The following is a 24,529-nucleotide window of genomic DNA, read 5'->3' on the forward strand; positions in this document are numbered from 1 at the left end:
GCCAAGGAAAGAGAGTTTGGTGGAGTTCTCTGGCTTAGATCTCTACACCAACCCTGCAGAAATAAAGTTTGAAAAAGAAGACACATTGGCCAAATCCTGGAACTGCTTTAACATACCCTAATTCAAGATCATTGAAAGGAGAAGATAAGCAGGTAGATAGAAAAAATAAAAGTGTTGAGGAAGCCGGTGAGTATAAACATGCCTACTTCCCCACCAAGATCTCAGGAGAATGAGTCAGGCCCTGAACTCATCATCTGGCTGCTGTAATAGCAGGTAAGTAGTGAAGAAAGGCTGAACGCTATATATTCACAGAGCTAGTCAATACCCAACAATAAGCTGGGGTTTTGCAGAACTGAAAACAAAGACACAATAAACAGCACATGATCGATCCTCTGGAAAGGAGGAAGATAAACGGAGATTTCCAGGGAAAGATCCTTCTCCAATGTAAACTATTACAAATAGGATATAAAAATACAAGTACTGTTACCTCATCCATCTTTGGAGTCAAGTGGTGTGGACTTCTGGAGAGACAGTTAAATAAAGTAGGGGAGGTTAAATAAGCTGAGGTTCAGACGAAGTATAAATTTCTAATCCCCTGCTTAATTACCAGCCCAATATGATGCCAGAAGTTTTATTTGTACAGGACTATGAAATACATGGCTAAGTGGAATAAACACTAAAATTTGTGTTTATGGAAACACTACAGAGACACCAAAAATTAAAGTTAAAAAAACTGAATATAAAAATGATTTTGGGGGAGGAGCAAGATGGCTGAAGAGTAGGGTCCCCAAATCACCTGTCTCCGCCAAATTACATAGAAAACCTTCAAATTATCCTGAAAATCTATCAATTCGGCCTGAGATTTAAAGAGAGACCAGCTGGAATGCTACAGTGAGAAGAGTTCGCGCTTCTATCAAGGTAGGAAGACGGGGAAAAAGAAATAAAGACACAAAGGCCTCTGAGGGGGAGGGGCCCGCGAGGAGCCGGGCTGAGGCCGGGGCGAGTGTCCCCAGGACAGGAGAGCCCCGTCCCGGAGGCGCAGGAGCTGCACCGACCTTCCCGGGCGGAAAGGGGCTCGCGGGGAGGTGGAGCAGGACCCAGGAGGGCGGGGATGCCCTCGGGCTCCCGGGGACACCAACAGACACCTGCGCCCCGGGAGAGCCCCACACCCCGCGGCCGAGCTCCCTAAGGGCTGCAGCGCGCACGGCGGGACCCGGAGCAGCTCGGGGGGCTCGGGGGCGGCTCCGCGGAGGGGGCTGCGGGGCGGGAGCAGCTCGGGGGGCTCGGGGGGCTCGGGGGCGGCTCCGCGGAGGGGGCTGCAGGGCGGGAGCGAATCCACCAGTGCAGGCCCCAGAGCACAGGGCGCCGGGACACAGCCCAGGATCCGGCCTCCCCGGGACAGGCAGAGGCCGGGAGGGCCCAGGACAGCGAGGACGCTCCTGCCCCAGCTGAGCAGATCAGCGGCCCCGCCCCGGAGCTTCCAGGCCCTGCAGACGGAGAGCTCCGGAGTTACTGCAGGGGCTGACTCCAGGGCTCCAGAGCTGCCGCTGCCACTGGGGTTGTTCCTCCTGGGGCCTCACGGGGTAAACAACTCCCAATGAGCCCTGCACCAGGCAGGGGCAGAGCAGCTCCCCCAAGTGCTAAGACCTGAAAATCAGCACAACAGGCCCCTCCCCCAGAAGACCAGCTGGACGGACAAGTTCCAGGGGAAGTCAAGGGACTTAAAGTACACAGAATCAGAAGATACTCCCCCGTGGTTCTTTTTTTTTTTTTTTTTTGCTTTTTGATTTGTTTCCTTCCCCCACCCCCTTTTTTCTCCTTTCTTTTTCTTTTTCTTTTTCTTTTTTTTTCTTTTAGTTTTTTTTTCTTCCCTTTTTTTTCTCTTTCTCTTTTCTTTCCTTCTTTCTCTCCTCTCTTTTTCTCTTTTTCCCAATACAACTTGCTTTTGGCCACTCTGCACTGAGCAAAATGACTAGAAGGAAAACCTCACCTCAAAAGAAAGAATCAGAAACAGTCCTCTCTCCCACAGAGTTACAAAATCTCGATTACAATTCAATGTCAGAAAGCCAATTCAGAAGCACTATTATACAGCTACTGGTGGCTCTAGAAAAAAGTATAAAGGACTCAAGAGACTTCATGACTGCAGAACTTAGAGCTAATCAGGCAGAAATTAAAAATCAATTGAATGAGATGCAATCCAAACTAGAAGTCCTAACGACAAGGGTTAACGAGGTGGAAGAACGAGTGAGTGACCTAGAAGACAAGTTGATAGCAAAGAGGGAAACTGAGGAAAAAAGAGACAAACAATTAAAAGACCATGAAGATAGATTAAGGGAAATAAACGACAGCCTGAGAAAGAAAAACCTACGTTTAATTGGGGTTCCCGAGGGCGCCGAAAGGGACAGAGGGCCAGAATATGTATTTGAACAAATTCTAGCTGAAAACTTTCCTAATCTGGGAAGGGAAACAGGCATTCAGATCCAGGAAATAGAGAGATCCCACCCCTAAAATCAATAAAAACCGTTCAACACCTCGACATTTAATACTGAAGCTTGCAAATTCCAAAGATAAGGAGAAGATCCTTAAAGCAGCAAGAGACAAGAAATCCCTGACTTTTATGGGGAGGAGTATTAGGGTAACAGCAGACCTCTCCACAGAGACCTGGCAGGCCAGAAAGGGCTGGCAGGATATATTCAGGGTCCTAAATGAGAAGAACATGCAACCAAGAATCCTTTATCCAGCAAGGCTCTCATTCAAAATGGAAGGAGAGATAAAGAGCTTCCAAGACAGGCAGCAACTGAAAGAATATGTGACCTCCAAACCAGCTCTGCAAGACATTTTAAGGGGGACTCTTAAAATTCCCCTTTAAGAAGAAGTTCAGTGGAACAATCCACAAAAACAAGGACTGAATAGATATCATGACGACACTAAACTCATATCTCTCAATAGTAACTCTGAACGTGAACGGGCTTAATGACCCCATCAAAAGGCGCAGGGTTTCAGACTGGATAAAAAAGCAGGACCCATCTCTTTGCTGTCTACAAGAGACTCATTTTAGACAGAAGGACACCTCCAGCCTGAAAATAAAAGGTTGGAGAACCATTTACCATTCGAATGGTCCTCAAAAGAAAGCAGGGGTAGCCATCCTTATATCAGATAAACTAAAATTTACCCCAAAGACTGTAGTGAGAGATGAAGAGGGACACTATCTCATACTTAAAGGATCTATTCAACAAGAGGACTTAACAATCCTCAATATATATGCCCCGATTGTGGGAGCTGCCAAATATATAAATCAATTATTAACCAAAGTGAAAAAATACTTAGATAATAATACACTTATACTTGGTGACTTCAATCTAGCTCTTTCTATACTTGATAGGTCTTCTAAGCACAACATCTCCAAAGAAACGAGAGCTTTAAATGATACACTGGACCAGATGGATTTCACAGATATCTACAGAACTTTACATCCAAACTCAACTGGATACACATTCTTCTCAAGCGCACATGGAACTTTCTCCAGAATAGACCACATATTGGGTCACAAATCGGGTCTGAACCGATACCAAAAGATTGGGATTGTCCCCTGCATATTCTCAGACCATAATGCCTTGAAATTAGAACTAAATCACAACAAGAAGTTTGGAAGGACCTCAAACACGTGGAGGTTAAGGACCATCCTGCTAAAAGATAAAAGGGTAGGGATCCCTAGGTGGCGCAGCGGTTTGGCGCCTGCCTTCGGCCTAGCGCGCGATCCTGGAGACCCGGGATCGAATCCCACATCGGGCTCCCAGTGCATGGAGCCTGCTTCTCCCTCTGCCTGTGTCTCTGCCTCTCTCTCTCTCTCTCTGTGACTATCATAAATAAATAAATATTAAAAAAAAATAAAATAAAAAATAAAAGATAAAAGGGTCAACCAGGAAATTAAGGAAGAATTAAAAAGATTCATGGAAACTAATGAGAATGAAGATACAACCGTTCAAAATCTTTGGGATGCAGCAAAAGCAGTCCTAAGGGGGAAATACATCGCAATACAAGCATCCATTCAAAAACTGGAAAGAACTCAAATACAAAAGCTAACCTTACACATAAAGGAGCTAGAGATAAAACAGCAAATAGATCCTACACCCAAGAGAAGAAGGGAGTTAATAAAGATTCGAGCAGAACTCAACGAAATCGAGACCAGAAGAACTGTGGAACAGATCAACAGAACCAGGAGTGGTTCTTTGAAAGAATTAATAAGATAGATAAACCATTAGCCAGCCTTATTAAAAAGAAGAGAGAGAAGACTCAAATTAATAAAATTATGAATGAGAAAGGAGAGATCACTACTAACACCAAGGAAATACAAATGATTTTAAAAACATATTATGAACAGCTATACGCCAATAAATTAGGCAATCTAGAAGAAATGGACGCATTCCTGGAAAGCCACAAACTACCAAAACTGGAACAGGAAGAAATAGAAAACCTGAACAGGCCAATAACCAGGGAGGAAATTGAAGCAGTCATCAAAAACCTCCCAAGACACAAGAGTCCAGGGCCAGATGGCTTCCCAGGGGAATTTTATCAAACGTTTAAAGAAGAAACCATACCTATTCTCCTAAAGCTGTTTGGAAAGATAGAAAGAGATGGAGTACTTCCAAATTCGTTCTATGAGGCCAGCATCACCTTAATTCCAAAACCAAAGACCCCACCAAAAAGGAGAATTACAGACCAATATCCCTGATGAACATGGATGCAAAAATTCTCAACAAGATACTGGCCAATAGGATCCAATAGTACATTAAGAAAATTATTCACCATGACCAAGTAGGATTTATCCCTGGGACACAGGGCTGGTTCAACACCCGTAAAACAATCAATGTGATTCATCATATCAGCAAGAGAAAAACGAAGAACCATATGATCCTCTCATTGGATGCAGAGAAAGCATTTGACAAAATACAGCATCCATTCCTGATCAAAACTCTTCAGAGTGTAGGGATAGAGGGAACATTCCTCGACATCTTAAAAGCCATCTATGAAAAGCCCACAGCAAATATCATTCTCAATGGGGAAGCACTGGGAGCCTTTCCCCTAAGATCAGGAACAAGACAGGGATGTCCACTCACCACTGCTGTTCAACATAGTACTGGAAGTCCTAGCCTCAGCAATCAGACAACAAAAAGACATTAAAGGCATTCAAATTGGCAAAGAAGAAGTCAAACTCTCCCTCTTCGCCGATGACATGATACTCTACATAGAAAACCCAAAAGTCTCCACCCCAAGATTGCTAGAACTCATACAGCAATTCGGTAGCATGGCAGGATACAAAATCAATGCCCAGAAATCAGTGGCATTTCTATACACTAACAATGAGACTGAAGAAAGAGAAATTAAGGAGTCAATCCCATTTACAATTGCACCCAAAAGCATAAGATACCTAGGAATAAACCTCACCAAAGATGTAAAGGATCTATACCCTCAAAACTATAGAACACTTCTGAAAGAAATTGAGGAAGACACAAAGAGATGGAAAAATATTCCATGCTCATGGATTGGCAGAATTAATATTGTGAAAATGTCAATGTTACCCAGGGCAATATACACGTTTAATGCAATCCCTATCAAAATACCATGGACTTTCTTCAGAGAGTTAGAACAAATTATTTTAAGATTTGTGTGGAATCAGAAAAGACCCCGAATAGCCAGGGGAATTTTAAAAAAGAAAACCATATCTGGGGGCATCACAATGCCAGATTTCAGGTTGTACTACAAAGCTGTGGTCATCAAGACAGTGTGCTACTGGCACAAAAACAGACACATAGATCAATGGAACAGAATAGAGAACCCAGAAGTGGACCCTGAACTTTATGGGCAACTAATATTCGATAAAGGAGGAAAGACTATCCATTGGAAGAAAGACAGTCTCTTCAATAAATGGTGCTGGGAAAATTGGACATCCACATGCAGAAGAATGAAACTAGACCACTCTCTTTCACCATACACAAAGATAAACTCAAAATGGATGAAAGATCTAAATGTGAGACAAGATTCCATCAAAATCCTAGAGAAGAACACAGGCAACACCCTTTTTGAACTCGGCCATAGTAACTTCTTGCAAGATACATCCACGAAGGCAAAAGAAACAAAAGCAAAAATGAACTATTGGGACTTCATCAAGATAAGAAGCTTTTGCACAGCAAAGGATACAGTCAACAAAACTCAAAGACAACCTACAGAATGGGAGAAGATATTTGCAAATGACATATCAGATAAAGGGCTAGTTTCCAAGATCTATAAAGAACTTATTAAACTGAACACCAAAGAAACAAACAACCCAATCATGAAATGGGCAAAAGACATGAACAGAAATCTCACAGAGGAAGACATAGACATGGCCAACATGCATATGAGAAAATGCTCTGCATCACTTGCCATCAGGGAAATACAAATCAAAACCACAATGAGATACCACCTCACACCAGTGAGAATGGGGCAAATTAACAAGGCAGGAAACAACCAATGTTGGAGAGGATGCGGAGAAAAGGGAACCCTCTTACACTGTTGGTGGGAATGTGAACTGGTGCAGCCACTCTGGAAAACCGTGTGGAGGTTCCTCAAACAGTTAAAAATATACCTGCCCTACGACCCAGCAATTGCACTGTTGGGGATTTACCCCAAAGATACAAATGCAATGAAACGCCGGGACACCTGCACCCCGATGTTTATAGCAGCAATGGCCACGATAGCCAAACTGTGGAAGGAGCCTCGGTGTCCATCGAAAGATGAATGGATAAAGAAGATGTGGTCTATGTATACAATAGAATATTACTCAGCCATTAGAAATGACAAATACCCACCATTTGCTTCAACGTGGATGGAACTGGAGGGTATTATGCTGAGTGAAGTAAGTCAGTCGGAGAAGGACAAACATTATATGTTCTCATTCATTTGGGGAATATAAATAATAGTGAAAGGGAATATAAGAGAAGGGAGAAGAAATGTGTGGGAAATATCAGAAAGGGAGACAGAACGTAAAGACTGCTAACTCTGGGAAACGAACTAGGGGTGGTAGAAGGGGAGGAGGGCGGGGGGTGGGAGTGAATGGGTGACGGGCACTGGGGGTTATTCTGTATGTTAGTAAGTTGAACACCAATAAAAAATAAATAAAAAAAATAAAATAAAAATGATTTTTTTTTCAGGAAACACCACAGGAAACACCACAGAGACACCAAAAATTAAAGTTAAAAAAATATCCAGTGCATCAGTAGAAAAATGTCAAAAATATCAGGCTGGCCTAATTTTTCCACAGTAAGATTCAATGCTACAAGACAATAGAGTGAGGATTGTCTTATTCTGAGAGAGAGATTGTAGCTAAATAATATCACTCTTAGCCATGTTGCCATGTGATAGTCCTTCTCTTTTGTTAGAGGAAGAATAAATCAAATATGTTTGCCAAAATGTGTGTACTGCCTGATTCCATTGTGAACTTGCAAATTCTGCTTATGTCAATTCACAAAAAGACATGATGCTAGGGGAACATTCTCTGAAAGTGTAGACCATCAGAAGCATGGAATGGAACATCACGCTATGGTTTAAAGGATCTTGGTCAATTGACAAGCAGAAGCAGCCTCCCTCTCCAATTCAGGAATGGGACTTCAGCTAAGGGGTTTCCAAACCCAGTATTCCACTTTATCTTAACTTTCTACTTGCTAAGAAAAGCAAAACTCTGGTTCCTGGTTCAGCCACTAAGAACTGACATTAAACATTTTAAAAACAGCTGTCTTTGCTGACACTGTCAAACTTCTGTTTTATTTAAATTTGACCTAAAAAACACAAATTCTTTTCCTCAATCCTATATCAATACTGCCTCTTATTTTGTTTGGTGTTAAAAATGCAGTTGTCCCTCTCAGATATCCCCCTTTGCTATGGCAACTTAATAAATCCACCTTTGTTGGACTACAGTCTGTCCCTTATGGCCATTATCAGATGAAATTTATCCCATGTTAATAATAAAACTATCTTAGGATTAATAAGATAATAATAACTAATAACTAATCTGAGGATTATAAGATATTCCTCAATATTTGTATTTCTATTTTTAAAAATTTCTATCTATCTATATATTTATATCTCGAATACTATTGGCTTAATGCCAATGTTCATATCTGGAAAAATTTTCAATTTATTTTTTTTACTTTAGGTATTGCACACTTTATTATTACATGTATAATTTTTCTAAAATCAATTAAAGTATCTCATAAATTATAGTGAATGGATTGTGGTGATAATGCTTTGAATTCAGATGTTTGTATAGATTTTTAATTTTTTATTTTAATTTTTTTAATTTAAATTTATTTTTTTGTATATAGAGAGAGCATGTGCTTGTGAGGGGGGATGTTGAGGGGGAAAGAACAGAGCGAGAAAGAGAGTGAGACTCTTGAGCAGGCTCCACATCCAGCACAAATCCCAACACAGGATTCCATCTCAGAATCCTCAGGATTCCTGAGATCATGACCTGAGCCAAAATCAAGAGTTGACGCTTAACCAACTGAGCCACCCAGGTACCCTGTACAAATTTTTCAATTGAAATCTTCCACACATTCATAAGGGAGTAGATTCTTAGTGTTTCCTTAGTTTTCACCCCATTTTTAAAAAGCAGTGTTTATTTTTCCAATAATATTCAATAAGTAATAGATTATTCCATTACTCTAAAATTTAATCATTGTTTCTATATGTCAGAAATGTTCCTTATAGCCATAAATTATTTCTTCCAGTTGCATTAATCATTGTTGACAAGAAAAGCTATAAAACATCTCACCTTTTTCTCTGGCGAACTCTTGTAAATAGGTAATGAAAAGAGGGATATTTCTTTGAATTAAGGCTGCCATCTTTTCCATGTTTGCCTAGAAGTTTAAGAAACACTGTCTTATTTTATTTGTTATTGTATAAACATAGGGTCCAATCTAATGAAAATCACCTAAATTATGTCATAAGGGACTGAGGAAAAATGAAATTTCCAAGGATAAAGTATTCAGAGTTGTGTATACACTGAGGGCTCCTTAATTCTCATCTGCCAATGAAATTTTCACATGTGTATCTTCTAGATAATTATGCAAATATTGTTGCAAGTTTTCCTCAGAATATAAGCAATGTCCTTGTCTTAGGTTAGTTCTATGAAGAAATGTAATATTCTTATAGCCTTCAGAAATGCATTTTTAGTTTCACACGTTTATGGGACTTACTAAGCTCAAAGTTGAAAAACATTTAGCAATCCTTCAGATGTGCTGAAAAGAATGATTATACAATGTAACAACAATTAGTTTTGTATTTTTATGAGATTTAACAGAATAATTTTCTGTATGCTTTCTATTGATGCTATATTATTTGCCAACTGTCTGAAAGGATGTGCTACTCATAATTACCATTTAATTAGTTGCTTCTTTTTATAAATTAATATTAGCTCTAAATTATATCAAAGGCTTGATTCTCTACTTACTGATTTTTAATATTGAAAGTAAATTTATACATGTTGAAGTTCAGTGCTAAATGCTATCTTAATCATCTGAAGACAGGGTGAATTAAAATTCTAAAATAAAAAGAAGGAAAATACTTTTTGATTCTTGCTTCTATTTTTTAAAAAAGATTTGATTTATTTATTTGACAGAGATAGCACAAGCAGGCAGAGTGGCAGGCAGAGGGACAGGGAGAAGTAGGGTCCCTGCAATGGGGCTCGATCCCAGGACCTTGAATCATGACCTAGGCCAAACGCAGACGCTTAACTGACTGAACTACCCAGTCACCCCTGATTCTTGTTTCTATTTACATCTACCATAGAAGCTAGACCTTGCCCTTTAAAACTCACATAGATTTTTAACATTATTTTTATAAATAATCTAGTGATGTAATGTAACAGTTGCTAGTGTAAAACTAAAAGAAAGAACTACTTCTGTGTTTAAAAAAGGACAAAAGAGAAAATAAAAATAGAAAGAGAGAAGGAAGAAAGGAGGAAGGGAGGGAGGGAGAAAGGGGCCACGGAAAGAAAGAAGGAAGAAAAGCTAAACATATACTCCATGGATTCCAGAGAGGAACACTATGGGACCAGATATGTTTTATTAAGAACCTAGCATTTGGAATTGCCTTGAAATGTTAAGATTTTAACAGACAGAGTTGGAACGGCAGTATATTGTAGATGGAAGGTAGAGCAAGAGCTTAGGAACACATTTGGAAGCCTTGGTCATAGTCACTAGAATATACAATATATAGCCAAACATGGAGAAATAAGTCTGGAAAGAATTTTTAAAGGTCAAGTTGAGGGGTTTAGTCACAATTTCATAGGTAACATAAATAGTGTTGAATATATCTTCCTGGTCTTCAGACATAGATTTTCACAGTATCTCACTATTGTTATTATAAATAATGCCTTCCATTTTAACCAATAAGTCCTCTGGGTTTAATTTTATTTCTTCTAATTTGGATACTTATATATTTTATAATTTTATAAATACTATGTTTATAGTATATAGAAAGGGATTACTATTTCCTCTTTGTGCTTTCCTATCCAGGCTGAGAAGTGCATTTTCCTCAGCATTTGCCACGGATTTTTTCCACTTTATATGACATTTTTTTTCCATTTGCCTCAATTTTAACCATGTGGCAATCAAAGATAAAACTTAATAGATTATGCCTAATACTGATAGCTTTTAACTATGAAGCTTTTAATAAATCTCAGACTACTGTTGCCATTCTAGTTCCTAAGATATGTCATCCTCTACAATAAATACAGATTCGATTCTATTACCCTTCATTTCATTCATTTACTGACAAATATTAAGTCCTTGTTATGTTTCCAAAGAAATTGAAAACTGTGATTAAAACAATGGGCATAAGAGATTTGGTTCTTGCATTAGCAAAGCTAGAGTTCATGAGAAATCCAGAATTACAATACGTTTCCCATTATGGATCCCCATGGGTCTAACATATTTCTGCATGTCTTGTATCAGCTCTAGATATAATTTTTTTCATGGATGTTAGGATAGTAAACAGTCTTGGAAGATAGAAAAGTGTTTCCCTCCATGGTGGAGAGCAAATTTGTTTCCTGACCAGAATCAAAAATACTATCCTTCTCCCAGATAAAGGCCAAATAAGTTTTCTAGCAGCTCTCTCTAAAAGATTGAGTTTTCTAAACTTATGGTTTTTCAGCTGGGACACACACCCGTTATTTGTCCAACATCCACTTGAACTCACCTCTGTATCTCTGCTATGGGACTCCAGGGATGAGAATGTGAAGTTCATTTGCCTGTTGTGCTATGAGTAATAGAAGCCTTTGTCTCTAGGATTAAAAAAAAAAAAAAAAAGGCATATTAAATAATAAAACATGGAGGAGGAACTAATGTTCCCTCATAGAAGGAACCCCTTCAGCCAATTCAATTCTTATTGCTTGTATATCTGAATGTTTAGTAGGAATAGATGTGTTTTGTGATTGTACATCCTGTCCTATAAGTGCCAGAGGACATTATCCTAAACTGTAAAGAGCTATAGGTAGGGAAATGCCAATGGGACACCTTCTCCTAATATTTGCCACTAGCGAGTGGATGAGAATTTAGTGTGTGTGTCTCTGCCCTCTGATGTCAAGAGCTTTCACAACATAAATGATGCTCTCTTGACTGGCAAGTAAATCTGTTTCAATGGCCTGATTGTGGTGATAGCACTTTTCCTTCAGAAAGCGTGACTGGTAAACCCTGACAAAATTCTAGGGTCCAACTGGCAAGTAAACTGTCTTAAAATTATGTGGGTAGATTCATAATACCTTCTTAAAGAAAAACTACTGTCTCTTCCAGCCCCCTACTACTAAATTGGAGTCCCAGCACCTTATTGCACACTGGGTATTAGAGATAATACAAGCGTCTGTAACTGGTGGTTTGGATTGGAGTCTCTGGCAAAGGAAAACAGCTTCCATCTAGAGAATCTCCTTCTACTTTTCTCCTTGTATCCTTCCTGAGAGATCACTGGATACACCTTTGGAAAAGCAGCTATCAGCTTGCTGCTGTGCTCTCGCTGAAAATAAACACCTGCCGATGGAAGATTTTTGACTCTGTAGACTGATATTCCTATTTGGGTGTATGTCAGTTCCAAATACAACCACGGATCAGGTGGGAGAAGACCTCCAAGGCCTCCCTTATCAAATGCAAGGGGTATGTATATTTGAGAACTCAGCAGATCAGCTCCAGTGGCACCCTGTTTACCTGTGAGCTTGCAAGTAGGCCCAAATCTCAGACTCTTTACAGATGTTTATTTTTTTAAAGACTTTATTTATTTATTCATGAGAGACAGAGAGATAGAGAAGCAGAGACATAGGCAGAGGGAAAACCAGACCCTCTGTAGGAGCCCGATATGGGACTCGATCCCAGGACCCCAGGATGACCTGAGCCAAAGGCAGACACACTCAACTGCTGAGCCACCCAGGTATCTCCACAGTTGTTTAGATAACTCTCCATATACTATGTTAACATTCAGTAATATTGGGGTATTTTTCCCTTCTGAAGATAGACACTTTATACTTACTTCTTTTACACATAATTTTTATTAATGTGATTACTCAAATTTAGGTTAAATTCAGTTATTCTCTCCTATGCTATAAGTAATATATTTTACTTTTTATCTAAGCATTCATTGTAACTTTAATTACAGCACATAAGTCATCAGTGTTCATATTTGTGATGCAAATTTCTTGTGATAAAGTGTTTTCAAGGTCTTTTCTCAAACATCTATGGTTTGCAACACTTTGAATATTATGTGTTAATCACCAATGTCAAATTAAATATGACTATCTCAAGGTTATAATGGGGATGAAGTGGAAAAGCTCATGTGAAGGATTTAACATACTGCATAGTCAGTTTAATAATGTTTTTTAGTTATGAGTATTGCCAGTTGTGAATAAACTTTAAATCAATCAAAACCATTTCAGGAAATGATGTTATGATTTAGAATTCAAGAGTGTTTTAGTTATTTCTTATAGGAAATATCTTCTTTCAGTGATTGCTCTTCAAAAAATATATACAAGTAATTTTGTAACCTCAATAGATGTGTTTTACAATTATAACCACTATTCATATTTTATTGCAGCACAAAGTAGATTGTATTATAATTTCCCTTTTTGTTCATGCTTTCCTATTTCCTCTCACTAGACTTTGAGTATTTGAAGGACAAGAACTATGTTTTGTTCATGTTTGTATCTCCCCCCTGTTTCTAACATGGTAACTAGGACAGAGTGAATTCTTACTTGCTGAAAGGATACAGGAAGATAAGAATGTATAGAAAAGCGTCTTATAGTTATTCCATGTAAAAACATTTCTAACTCTATTAAAGTGATATGTTAACACTCAGTAAAGTACATTTTTTTCCTGTTTATTAATTTTTAAAAATGTGGCACAGGACACCTCATAAAGGATAGAATCCTCTGTAATGAAGAATATTACATTAGCATAAAAATACAAAATGCAGTCCTAAGTCCAAGAAATCTGGGGAGAATTTATATGGTAATCATTTCGATGGAGAAATTTTCTTCATTATTTTAAATCACAGATCATGGCAACTGCTCAGACTTTCAGGAATGACTGCAAGCCCAGTACTAAACCTGAGGAAGAAACTAGATGAGAACATATATTCTAGTATAAGGAATAAGAAAGACAACTCAGAGAATGTGAGGGTTTAAAAAAATGTACAACTTTTATGTAAAAAAGTTAAGCATGGCCCATTCAAGATACAGAACATTAAAAGAGAAATAAAATTCCAAGTGTGCAACTATGGATTCAAATCAATTATTTATGATGGTTTAGGCTGCACAAATCAATATCTGTACTGTATGAAGCAGCAAAAGAAAGATGCATCATTTGAATCCTCCCAGATATTGAATTAAATTGATTTGCTCCCATTTGGAACAACATTAATTTTAGTCTAGATTTATAAGCTAAAGGCTGATTATAGAGTAAACATTAAAGCTAGTTAAATGAGATTCAGTGGGGGAAAATATACTAGGAAGATGATCTAATTTAAGGATCTCAGTTTTAATATATATTTAGGTTGTATACCTAACCTTTACCAATATTGTATTGTTTTTAATGGTGAAGATTCTGGATGCCCTTAAAAAGAAGATTTAGTAGAAATATCAATTAATACGTCTTTGGAAGTATGTATGTTGAACATTTCTGGAATATGAATGTAAGGGTATTTAATCAAAAATATTTCAAAAGTAGATATACATAGAAATATGCTATATACTAATTTTCAAAAAGATGCCTAGCTCTCATATCTGTCTTCCCCTTCCCAACTCCAGTCAATGCTAGTGACTTTCTGACAAGAGTAACAACTGCAAAAGTTTCCATGACCATGTTATCTAAAGTCTGCAAGACAGTAAGTCTCATCTCTTTAGCCACCCTCTGTCTGGTTGCTAGGGAAAGGACTTCAGACAGAATATTCTATTGCAAAAGCTGTCAGGTCTGTGTATCTTCTTTCTTCTTTGCTTCTGTTCATTAATGATTTGCTTTGATGTTTGATTGTTCACCAGAGTCTAATTAGTGGAGTCATTGTACTTATTCTTTCCTAAATCATCTGTTTTACTGTTATGTCGTGCTATGAGGAGTCATCTTCAAATTCTTCAGGATGCAACAAATAGGTTAAGTGACAAAATAAACTTTTTTTCTTTCTTCTTTTATATGTTGTCTATATCAGAATCATGGACACCATGCTTAAGGTGGGCACACACTTAGGAACTAGTGTTACTTGTGTAACAGAAAGTTAATCTTGGTTAGAGATTGGACCTTGCACTCTACTGAAAAATGGTCTGGAAGAGAATAGTTAGTTGATATACGGAATTAAAGTCAACATGAGATGCATGTGAAGTAGACATAAACCCATAACTATAGTTGCAGATTACTGAGAAGTTTGATGTTTGAAGTAACATCTATTCTGGAAACTTTTATTTATTTTAACCCCTCTTCCAGACCATATTAACATTATAGATTTATCTAGTCATCCAAAGGCCTATTGAATATTTTGTGAGTATGATTTAGGTTTAATGCAATATGCTGCATAGATGACAGAACAGCATTGTATGGGAGCTTACCCTCCTTATATTTTTGGGTAAATATGTTTTAAAATAATCAGAAAAATTGGTTGTAAGTTGGTTAAGGGGTAACTACAATATTTATAATCCTTATGTTTGCTTCCTTTTTAGAACACTATACCTTTTCAATGAGTTTTATATTGATTACTGTAGTAGAACAACCTTATTTATCCATTCTGATCAAAATGTATAGTATTCTTTCTGTTATCGATATCAACAGAACATTTCAATATTTCTAAATGAAAATTAAAAATATTATTTATTTAGAAATATTATTCATTATAAGGCCCACAGTCTAACTTCCCTTCCTTCCTTCTCTCCTTTCCTTCCTTTCCTCTTTCCTTCCTTCCTTTCTTCCCTCTTTCTTGTAAAAGACTGTTTTGTTATCTAATCTTGAGTTCTTTTCTTAACTGAGCAAAAGCAATCAAATTAAGTGTTCTTGATATATAAGCCCTAAAACACTGATCCTTGCATGAGGATATACAGTCAAAAAGGAGAGATGATAAAGAGATTCTTCTACCACTTTTCACTGTTAAAAGCTGGGCTGGAGGGAAAGGAACTCTCTAGATGTCAGGGTGGTTGATTAAGACAACAAGCAAAAGTGAAAGTATCAGTCAAGCCTTTATTCATTTGAAGCAGTAGTACAAACAAGAGGCCACAAAGAGGGTTATGTGTCCTGTGAATGACACCAGTCAAGATTTGGATACATCAGTACAGATGAGAGAACTGTCTCACTGCTGAGCAAGCCCCCAAACAAGAAGTTTCTGGCATTCTATGGACCCTGGGACTATGTGGAAGGAGAGGGAGAATGGCTAGGAGGGCAAAAGTTTGAGGTCTGAGTCTAAGTGGACAAAATGTCTTTAAAGGCACCCCTGCAAATGCACCTGATGAAGACCTCAGCCCAAGGCCTAATACAGAGGCCTGTGATTGGTGGGACAAAGACTCGGAATGCAGATACAGGTAATAGCATGTCCAGCAATAGGAGCCTGAGTCCTTCAATGCAACTCCCTTCGAAGGTTGAAATGCACAAATGGGTGTGGGAAAGGCAGCTTTCTGTTATGAAGTTTGACAGGAAGAGCCTTTGTCATTGCCTCTGGTTGAGCCTCAAAGATCAGTCATAATGTTTTTGCCAATCGCTGGACTCCTCAACTCCATCATTTGGTTTTTCTATGCCTGAGTGAGAAACATAGGCTACCCTTTGTGGTCTCAAATAAGTCAGACTTTGAGTGCCATACCAAGAACCTTGTAAGTAATCTTAGGCCACAGAGACCATGGTCATAATCAAGATTACTCCAAGAAGGATGATCAGGCTTGCTGGTGGAGTAAGCACAGTCATGAATACCAACTCTAATCCAGCTGGGTAAACATGTCCCATAGTCCATTAGGGATTAGGGTCCACTTTAGAAAGCCAGGAAGTTTTTCCTTACACTTCTGGATAAATTTATTTTTTACCTGGCTTGAGGCATCAACTGAGGCACAGTACAGCTCCGGCTGGTTAAGTTGAAGCTGACTTTTTAAAAAAAATTCATTTATTTATTCATGAGAGATAGAGAGAGAGAGAGAGAGAGAGAGAGGCAGAGACATAGGAAGAGGGAGAAGCAGGCTCCCGGCAGGAAGCCTGATGTGGGATTCGATCCCTGGACTCCGGGATCATGCCCTGAGCCGAAGGCAGATGCTCAACCTCTGGGCCACCAGGTGTTCCTGAAGCTGACTTGAATGCCTCCCAGAGTTGAGGTGATGTCATGCTCATCGGGGTACACACACAATAAATATAATCCCAGAGGGTACATGTGGTATCCTGGAAATGAAGAGTTTATAGAGTGAGGGCACTCCAGGCAGGACATACATTAATTATGCAGTCAGGTTAACTGGACCCCCAGTGTAGCCTGCCATCAAGGTGGCTTCTCTATCCTAAGGTCCCAGACCAAATAATTTAGTTCAGTCATTGGTCTTAGAGGGACTGCTTGAGGCATTCGGGTTCAAAGATCTGAGTTTATCCGTGGCAAAAGTTGTGAGCCTCATGAGTGTATATGACATATGGAGATGTTCTATTGGAGAATGCAGGAAGTGAGGCCATTTTCTGTTGTGTCACTGCATTGCCATGTGTGAGTGTAGGCTCAGAATTTCATTTGTTCTCAGATCAGTCACAACAGCTTAGAAAAGCAGCCTGGGGAGTTTTTCTTCAGGAGGAGGTAAAGCTTTTGAGAACAGTTCTGATAAATAAAGATATTAATGCCCTTTCCCCCATCTCCCATACCTGGCCAGGTGCTAGGGTTTTGGTTTTACTTCTGGTGGTAGATGCTATTAGTGTATTCCATTTAATAATCAACATTTGATATTTTTTCAGCCATTTCCTACTCTCATCTAGGGTTTTCATTTAAAATGGTCCTATGCAAAAAGGACAAAAGCATTTTACAGAAAAATGTGTTTATATAATTTAACTGGAAAGACACATCGGAAAGAATTAGCACAAAATCTTGAATTTTTAAAAGATTTCATAATGAGTTTACATCATCTCCCACCTTTGCTGCTGAAGAACCATGCTGGCCTCCCATCTATTTGAGTCTCCAGAAAAGGGATCATAAAGGATGGAAGGCCAATTAAGTGTTCCTCCACAGTGCCTAAGGTGTCAATAGCTATAAAGTAAGATAATACAATTGAAGGAAGGGGACAGAGCTGTATCAAACAAATGGTGTAAGTTCCCATAGCTTCCTGGGTACCTCATTGTTGGATCATTAGATGAGCTCAGCCAGTGAGTCAGGGACTAAAGAGAAGGATCAATGGTCCCTCTTCAGAACTGAAAAGCTTATAGAAACAATCCATGATTGTGCCCTTGCTAGCACTTCCAAAGACTCACTAACTGGGAGAGTGCTCAAAGGACCCTCAGACTCTTGCAGTTTCCACCAGCATCCCTGGTAGTGCTCCCATCGAATCCGCCAGCACCAAAGTGCCATATGGGATCTACAGGCTTTCTCCTCCAAAATAGCAGTGTGCTTGATCTTTTTTGTGTATGTGTGTGTGTGCTTGATCTTGATGGACCCCCCAGCTTGCTGTACCAGTTTGTCAGGGGTTGGACTGGAAAGAGCTGAGCTACCAGGGATGGACTCCTCACCCATCCTACTAGTTTTTCCAGAGACAGAATCTTTCTTCAAATTCAACAGCATAGTTTCAAGAATTCTACTGATGAGCAAACAAAAGACTATTCTGGACTGCTTCTGAATTTGTAAATAGATGGGCACTGCAGGTGTGTGACAGCAAAATGCAGTTTTGTTCCTAACAGATGTTTTCTGGGGTGAGAAGCCCCCCTGTCACAATGGCTCTAATTACTCCATTTAGCATAAGTATTTGCCTTTATTTGTGTGAAAGCTAAGAGATGGTTCTGGCTAGGTTCTTTTCTGGATTATTTGTAGAATTGAGAGTAGCACACTAATATCTTTGCTCTCAACATATAGAATTGTGTCCTCTCTCATACACATTAATTACAACTCTCTTATATACATTTTATCAATAATAGATCTTTCCTTGATTCTCATCACATTTATGGAGGAATGATTGACTGTCAATAGACATTTATTTGACCTTGGCAATCAAACACATAACTCTAAAGTTAATACTTGATTAGTACTACCTAGTAACTACTTTCATTTAAAAATTTTGTATTTCCAGTTGACAAATGACCATAATATACCTTAGAAAATTCACTGCTTGAAAGTAGAAAATCATACTTAAAGAGTAAGAAAAAGATTCCTTGAATAATTTTATATCACCAGTCTTTCAGTGAATCAATTAATATATTTACCAATTCAGTGACTATTTTTTACCCTGAACTATAGAAAGGACATGATAAACAGAGTGAACAGGATGTAAACTTATTTTCCAGGACACTGTATCTAGCTGAAGATTCAAACAGAAAAAAAGGCATTTCCAAACTACACATATGTGTATCTGGCTACTAGTGACCCCACCCTCTTCACACAAGTGACTGGTTTAGGAATGGTGAGTTGACACCACAGAGCCAGCTCATTAGTCCTGAGATATTAGAGCTAGAAAGTAGAATTATAGTCAATCTAGGTGACTCAACTGTGGCAGGACATGAAAACACAGGAACAACAGAGGAACATGAGCCCTGAGAAACAGCTCTTGGTCTGGTGAAAGAGAAAAATGAAGCTGACACAAAGAGATAGAGACTAGAAACTGAATATATATAAATACCACTTTGGGTTTTTCTTCCTCATGAGGCTCAGCTGCTTTCTTGGTCTCTATCCTTGGGTTTGGCTAATATACATATGTATTCATAATTTAACATTCTGGAATTAGAATTTATCTCATATGTAGTGGCGTCTTATAATAGCCATTGACCAGGTAGCAGTAGGAATGTAGTTCTCATTGCCTGTGCTTGGGTGTACTTAGTCACACCTATTCATATGGTTGTCATGGCAGTTGAGTTACATGTATTTTAGCTATGACACATGAGTGAGGTATCATTTAAAAGCATACACCATGATTATTCTTGAACCATTTTCTTCAGAAAGAAATAGGTATGAAAACAGTAGTGAAGCACAAATAAGATATTAGTGAAGCAAATATTTTTCTTTGGAATAATGACTGCAATTTCATATTTTCCCATAAAACAGTATCAGAGAATAATATCGTAACCAAGCAATGTGACGGAGGCCAGAAGATGTTTTGAAATGCCTTGAAAAATTCTTGAAATTTCAAAGGAAGAAAGGTTGTTGTGACATATTCATGCATTTCACAGAGCTATATTTAAAGCCTCAAAAATAGGTTTTCCAGATATTTCATGCTGATTTGAGTAGAATATTCTTAACTTACAGTGATAAGTAATTTAATTAGAGAAAAGTGATAGCATTAGTTTAGTCAACTAGGAAATGTTAATGAATACTCAGTATTCATTCAACATGCCAAACATGTAGTATTAATGTTATAAGTACTTGAAAGATTGAGATTATAAGGATTACAGAAAAAGCACATTACTGAGAGGCTATGCTTAATAATAATTTCCAAAAATAAATTGCCACCAGATTTAATTTTAAACCACAGAATTAAATCATAGCCCTACAATCTTATTGTGAAATGACCAAAAAACCCAAAAAAGTAGACAGATGATGGGTGAACTGATGGTGCATAGATTAAAGTTCTTTGGTAATAGAAGTCTAGGAGCTCTAACTAGCCACCCTCTGTGGTACTTCTTAATGCGTTTGAGGGCATATATATGATTAGTTTACAAATGATCTTTCCAAAAGTGATTAATCAATCTATCTACCTAATTTAAAAATATGTGTTTATATAGCTTACATAAATGTGGATATATATGTATTATATATATTGTATTAACATATATATATATATATTAATCTAGATTTTTTTCAAAAGCTTCCATGGGCTTCTTCTGAAAAACTATTAAGACTAAAATAATGAATGTCAAAGATTTGCCAAATATATGCAGAATCAACAGTAGATTACTACTTTCTCAAGTGTTGCATCAATAAGCTAAGGAAGAAAGTATCATTTAGAAACCATGGGGATGCCTGGGTGGCTCAGCGGTTGAGCATCTGCCTTCGGTCCAGGGCATGATCCTGGAGTCCCAGAATTGAGTCCCACATTGAGTTCCCTACATGGAGCCTGCTTCTCTCTCTGCCTATGTCTCTGCCTCTCTCTGTGTCTCTCATGAATAAACAGATAAAATCTTAAAAAAAAAAAAATAGAAACCATAGACCTCAATGAATCTGAGTCAAAGAATAATTCAGCTGAGTCAGATTTTAGAGAAATATCAAGTATGCTTTGTCCAAAGAATTTTACTTATATATTACTTTTATGTTTGTACAGCAGTAAAATAAGATAAACATACCTGACTAAATATACCTGAGAATAGCTGTTTCATAAATATAGAATAAAAATGCAGTGTGCAAAGAGGACATTATGTATTGGTTTATTTGGGAGTTCTGTTTTCTTTCTTTTTTTTTTTTCAAAAGATTTATATACAGGTTTGAATCCAGAAATTAAAGTTAAAAGCATAAATATTGATAATTTCAACTAGTTTCAGAATGGTTTTTCCGCTGCGCTGGCTGAAGTGGCCGCCATGGAAAATGTGCACAGAGGTCAGAGGTCAATTCCGCTCACCCATGACAGACAGACATGCCACAGGCTCCTGTACTTATATCCTGCGCTGACCAGTGAAGCACCCTTTAATTGTAAAACATTGTGCTTTACCTACTACCCTAGCCTTGTCTTTACCGCGGCATGCTAGTGAGTCCAGATGGTGGGAAATATAGACTGCAAACAAGTGCATGTTGCCCTACACGGCCCAGATTCACTTGAAGCAGAAGTTAGCATCCTGGGCCAGTTTTTTCTTTTGGAACCCAGAGTCTTGGAGGGTGATGTTATCTGTCTGATAATGAGCAGAAACAGAATGAACCTGGAGCTTTGCTTTCTATTGAAGGCTTTTGACGGTAATAGGTGGTAACTTGGTAAAAGGCTACCTTTACTGTTTTCTTTCTTAATGAGATAAGTTCTAGAGATCTGCTGTACAACATTGTGCCTATACACTCTCATGGTGAGTGTACTTACCACAATAAAAAATAAATTAAAATCCTATAGTATTAAGATCACATGAACACACACATACACATACATATATATTTGTAACATATAGTGTGTCTTACAAACAATGGTGTCATAATTGAGTTCAGACATTATATTAAACATGGTATTTTACATACAGCAAGTATTCAAGAAAACTGTACTGTTACCTCTTTGGTTAGGTTTACTCCTATGTATCTTACGGTTTTTGATGTAATTGTAAAATGAGATTCATTCCTTGATTTCTCTTTCTGCTGCTTCATTATTGGTACATAGAAATACAACAGATTTCTGTACACTGATTTTATATCCTGTGATTTTGTTGAATTTGTGTATCAGTTCTGGCATTTTTTGTGTGGAATTTTTGGGGTTTTCTACATTGAGTGTCATGTCATCTGCAAATAGTGAAAGTTTGACTTCTTCTTAGACAATATGGATGCCTTTTATTTCTTTTTGCTGTCTGATTGCTGAGGCTAGGTCTTCAATGCTATGTTAAATAGTAATAATAATAAGAGTTGACATTCCTGTCTTATTTCTGACCATAGAGAAGAAACTCAGCTTTTTCTCATTGAGGATGGTATTACCTGTGGGTCTTTCATACATGGCCTTTATGATATTGAGGTTATGTTCCTCTATCCCTACTTTATTGAGGATTTTTATCAAGAATGGATACTGTATTTTGTTAGATGTGTTTTCTGCATCTATTTAGAGGATCATATGATATGTTCTTAGAGGATCTTTAGAGGATTCTTTAGAGGATCAAAGGATATGTTCTTATCCTTTCTTTAATTATCATGGTGTATCATGATTTATTTGTGAATACTGAACCACCCTGGCAGCCAAGGAATAAATCCCACTTGATTATGGTGAATAATTATTTTAATGTACCATTGGATTCTATTTGCTAGTATCTTGTTGAGAGTTTTTGCATCCATGTTCACCAGGGATATTGACCTGTAATTTTCTTTTTAGTGGAGTCTTTGTCTGGTTTTGGAATCAAGGTAATGCTGGCCTTGTAGAATGACTTCATAAGTTTTCTTCCATTTCTATTTTTTATAACAGTTTGAGAAGAATAGATATTAACTCTTTTTTAAATGTCTTCTAGAATTCACCTGGTAAGCCATCTGGCCCTGGACTATTGTTTGTTGGGGAATTTTTGATTACTGATTCAATTTCTTTACCACTTCACACTTGTCAGAATGGCTGAAATTAACAACACAGGAAAGAACAGATGTTGGCTAGGATGAGGAGAAAGTGGGACCATGTTACACTGTTGATGGGAATGTGAACTGGTGCAGCCACTGGAAAACAGTACGGAGGTTCCTCAAAAAATTAAAAATAGAACTACCCCATGACCCAGCAATTGAACTACTAGATATTTACCTAAAGGATACAAAAATACAGATTTGAAAGGGCACATGCACCCCAATGTTTAATAGCAGCATTACCGACAATAGCTAAACTATGGAAAGAGCTCAAATGTCCAGCAACTGATGAATGGATAAAGAAGATGTGGCATATATATGGCATATATAAATATATGGTGTATATATATATCTGTCAGAGAAAGAAAATACCATATGATTTCACTCATATGTGGAATTTAAGTAGCAAAATAGATGAACATTGGGGAAGGAAAAAGAATAAAAAGAGAGGGAAGCAAACCATAAGAAATTTGTAACTATGAAGAACAAACAGGCTTGATAGAGGAGGTGGGCAGGGTCATGGCCTAAATGGATGAGAGGTATTTTTTCTTTAAGATTTATTTATTTATTTCAGAGAAAGAGAAAGAGAGAATGGGAAAGGATAGAGGGAGAAGGAAAGAGGGTCACAAGCAGACTCTGCACTGAGTGGAGGATCCTGAGATCATGATCTGAGCCAAAATCAAGAGTCAGAAATTTAACTGACTGAGCTACCTAGGTGCCCCTGGATAATGGGTATTAAGAAGGGCACTTATGATGAGCACTGGGTGTTATATGTAAATGATGAATCACTAAATTCTACTCCTGAAACGAATACTACCTTATATGTTAACTAACTAGAATTTAAATGAAAGTTTGAAAAAAATAAATAAATCTTTAAGATTTAGTAAACTTCCAAAAAGCCTTGCAAAATTAGGATTAAAAATGAGGCCTATAGATGTAGGGATCAGTGAGCTTTGCTTTCTGCAAGCTTTGGCTTATGTGGCTCAAATAAAAACCAACTCCAGCTAGAAGAAGAAGGAGAAGAAGGAGAAGGAGAAGGAGAAGAAAAGAAAGAAGGAAGGAAGGAAGGAAGGAAGGAAGAAAGAAAGAAAGAAAGAAAGAAAGAAAGGCAAGAAAGAAAGAAGAAAAAGGAAAATAACACTGACAATATCTTTAAATACAGTGGTAAATTTTCATTATGAAAATTATTGTTGAGCAGGAAAAAATTTGTATGTTAGTGGCCTGCATAGAACTTTTTAATCTTTAAGACTACTTCCTAGGTTGATAAAGTTACAGTTTCTAAATACAGCATCTTTGGGAACTTTTCTGGTTATCTAGAGATACTATCTAATAATATGAAGATCATAAAAGAATTAATGATGCTTCCATTGAAGTCTTGCTTGGGAACTGGAGTAACTAGGGCATATGGAAGAGTCAAGAATATTCTCATAAAGAATGAAAACCATTATTATGCAATGACCATGTCTAAACTGAAAATTTTATTGTACAGTGTTTTTGTATAGTATGGAGTTTTGTATATGCATGGAAATTTTTTATAAAATAGCAAGTGAATGTTAGGTCATAACATACTATGTATACCTAAAGAAAACCAAATATTCTCTTAAACATTCAG

At 37.8% G+C, this 24,529-nt stretch overlaps 1 long non-coding RNA gene across 1 annotated transcript in view; it reads right to left on the minus strand.

The window, feature by feature from the left end:
* The window catches only part of LOC144287546 (uncharacterized), a 66,793-nt gene extending 47,305 nt beyond the window's left edge, over nucleotides 1–19,488 (minus strand). Inside the window, exons 1-3 of the long non-coding RNA XR_013355330.1 lie at nucleotides 19,325–19,488; nucleotides 11,236–11,320; nucleotides 8,810–8,894 (exon numbers count right to left, since the gene is read on the minus strand). This is a non-coding gene — a long non-coding RNA (uncharacterized LOC144287546). The remainder of the gene's footprint in view (nucleotides 1–8,809; nucleotides 8,895–11,235; nucleotides 11,321–19,324) is intronic.
* Between the last annotated feature and the right edge of the window lie 5,041 nt (nucleotides 19,489–24,529).

This window comes from Canis aureus, chromosome 17, assembly GCF_053574225.1.
Source record: "Canis aureus isolate CA01 chromosome 17, VMU_Caureus_v.1.0, whole genome shotgun sequence".
NCBI classification, from domain to species: domain Eukaryota; kingdom Metazoa; phylum Chordata; class Mammalia; order Carnivora; family Canidae; genus Canis; species Canis aureus.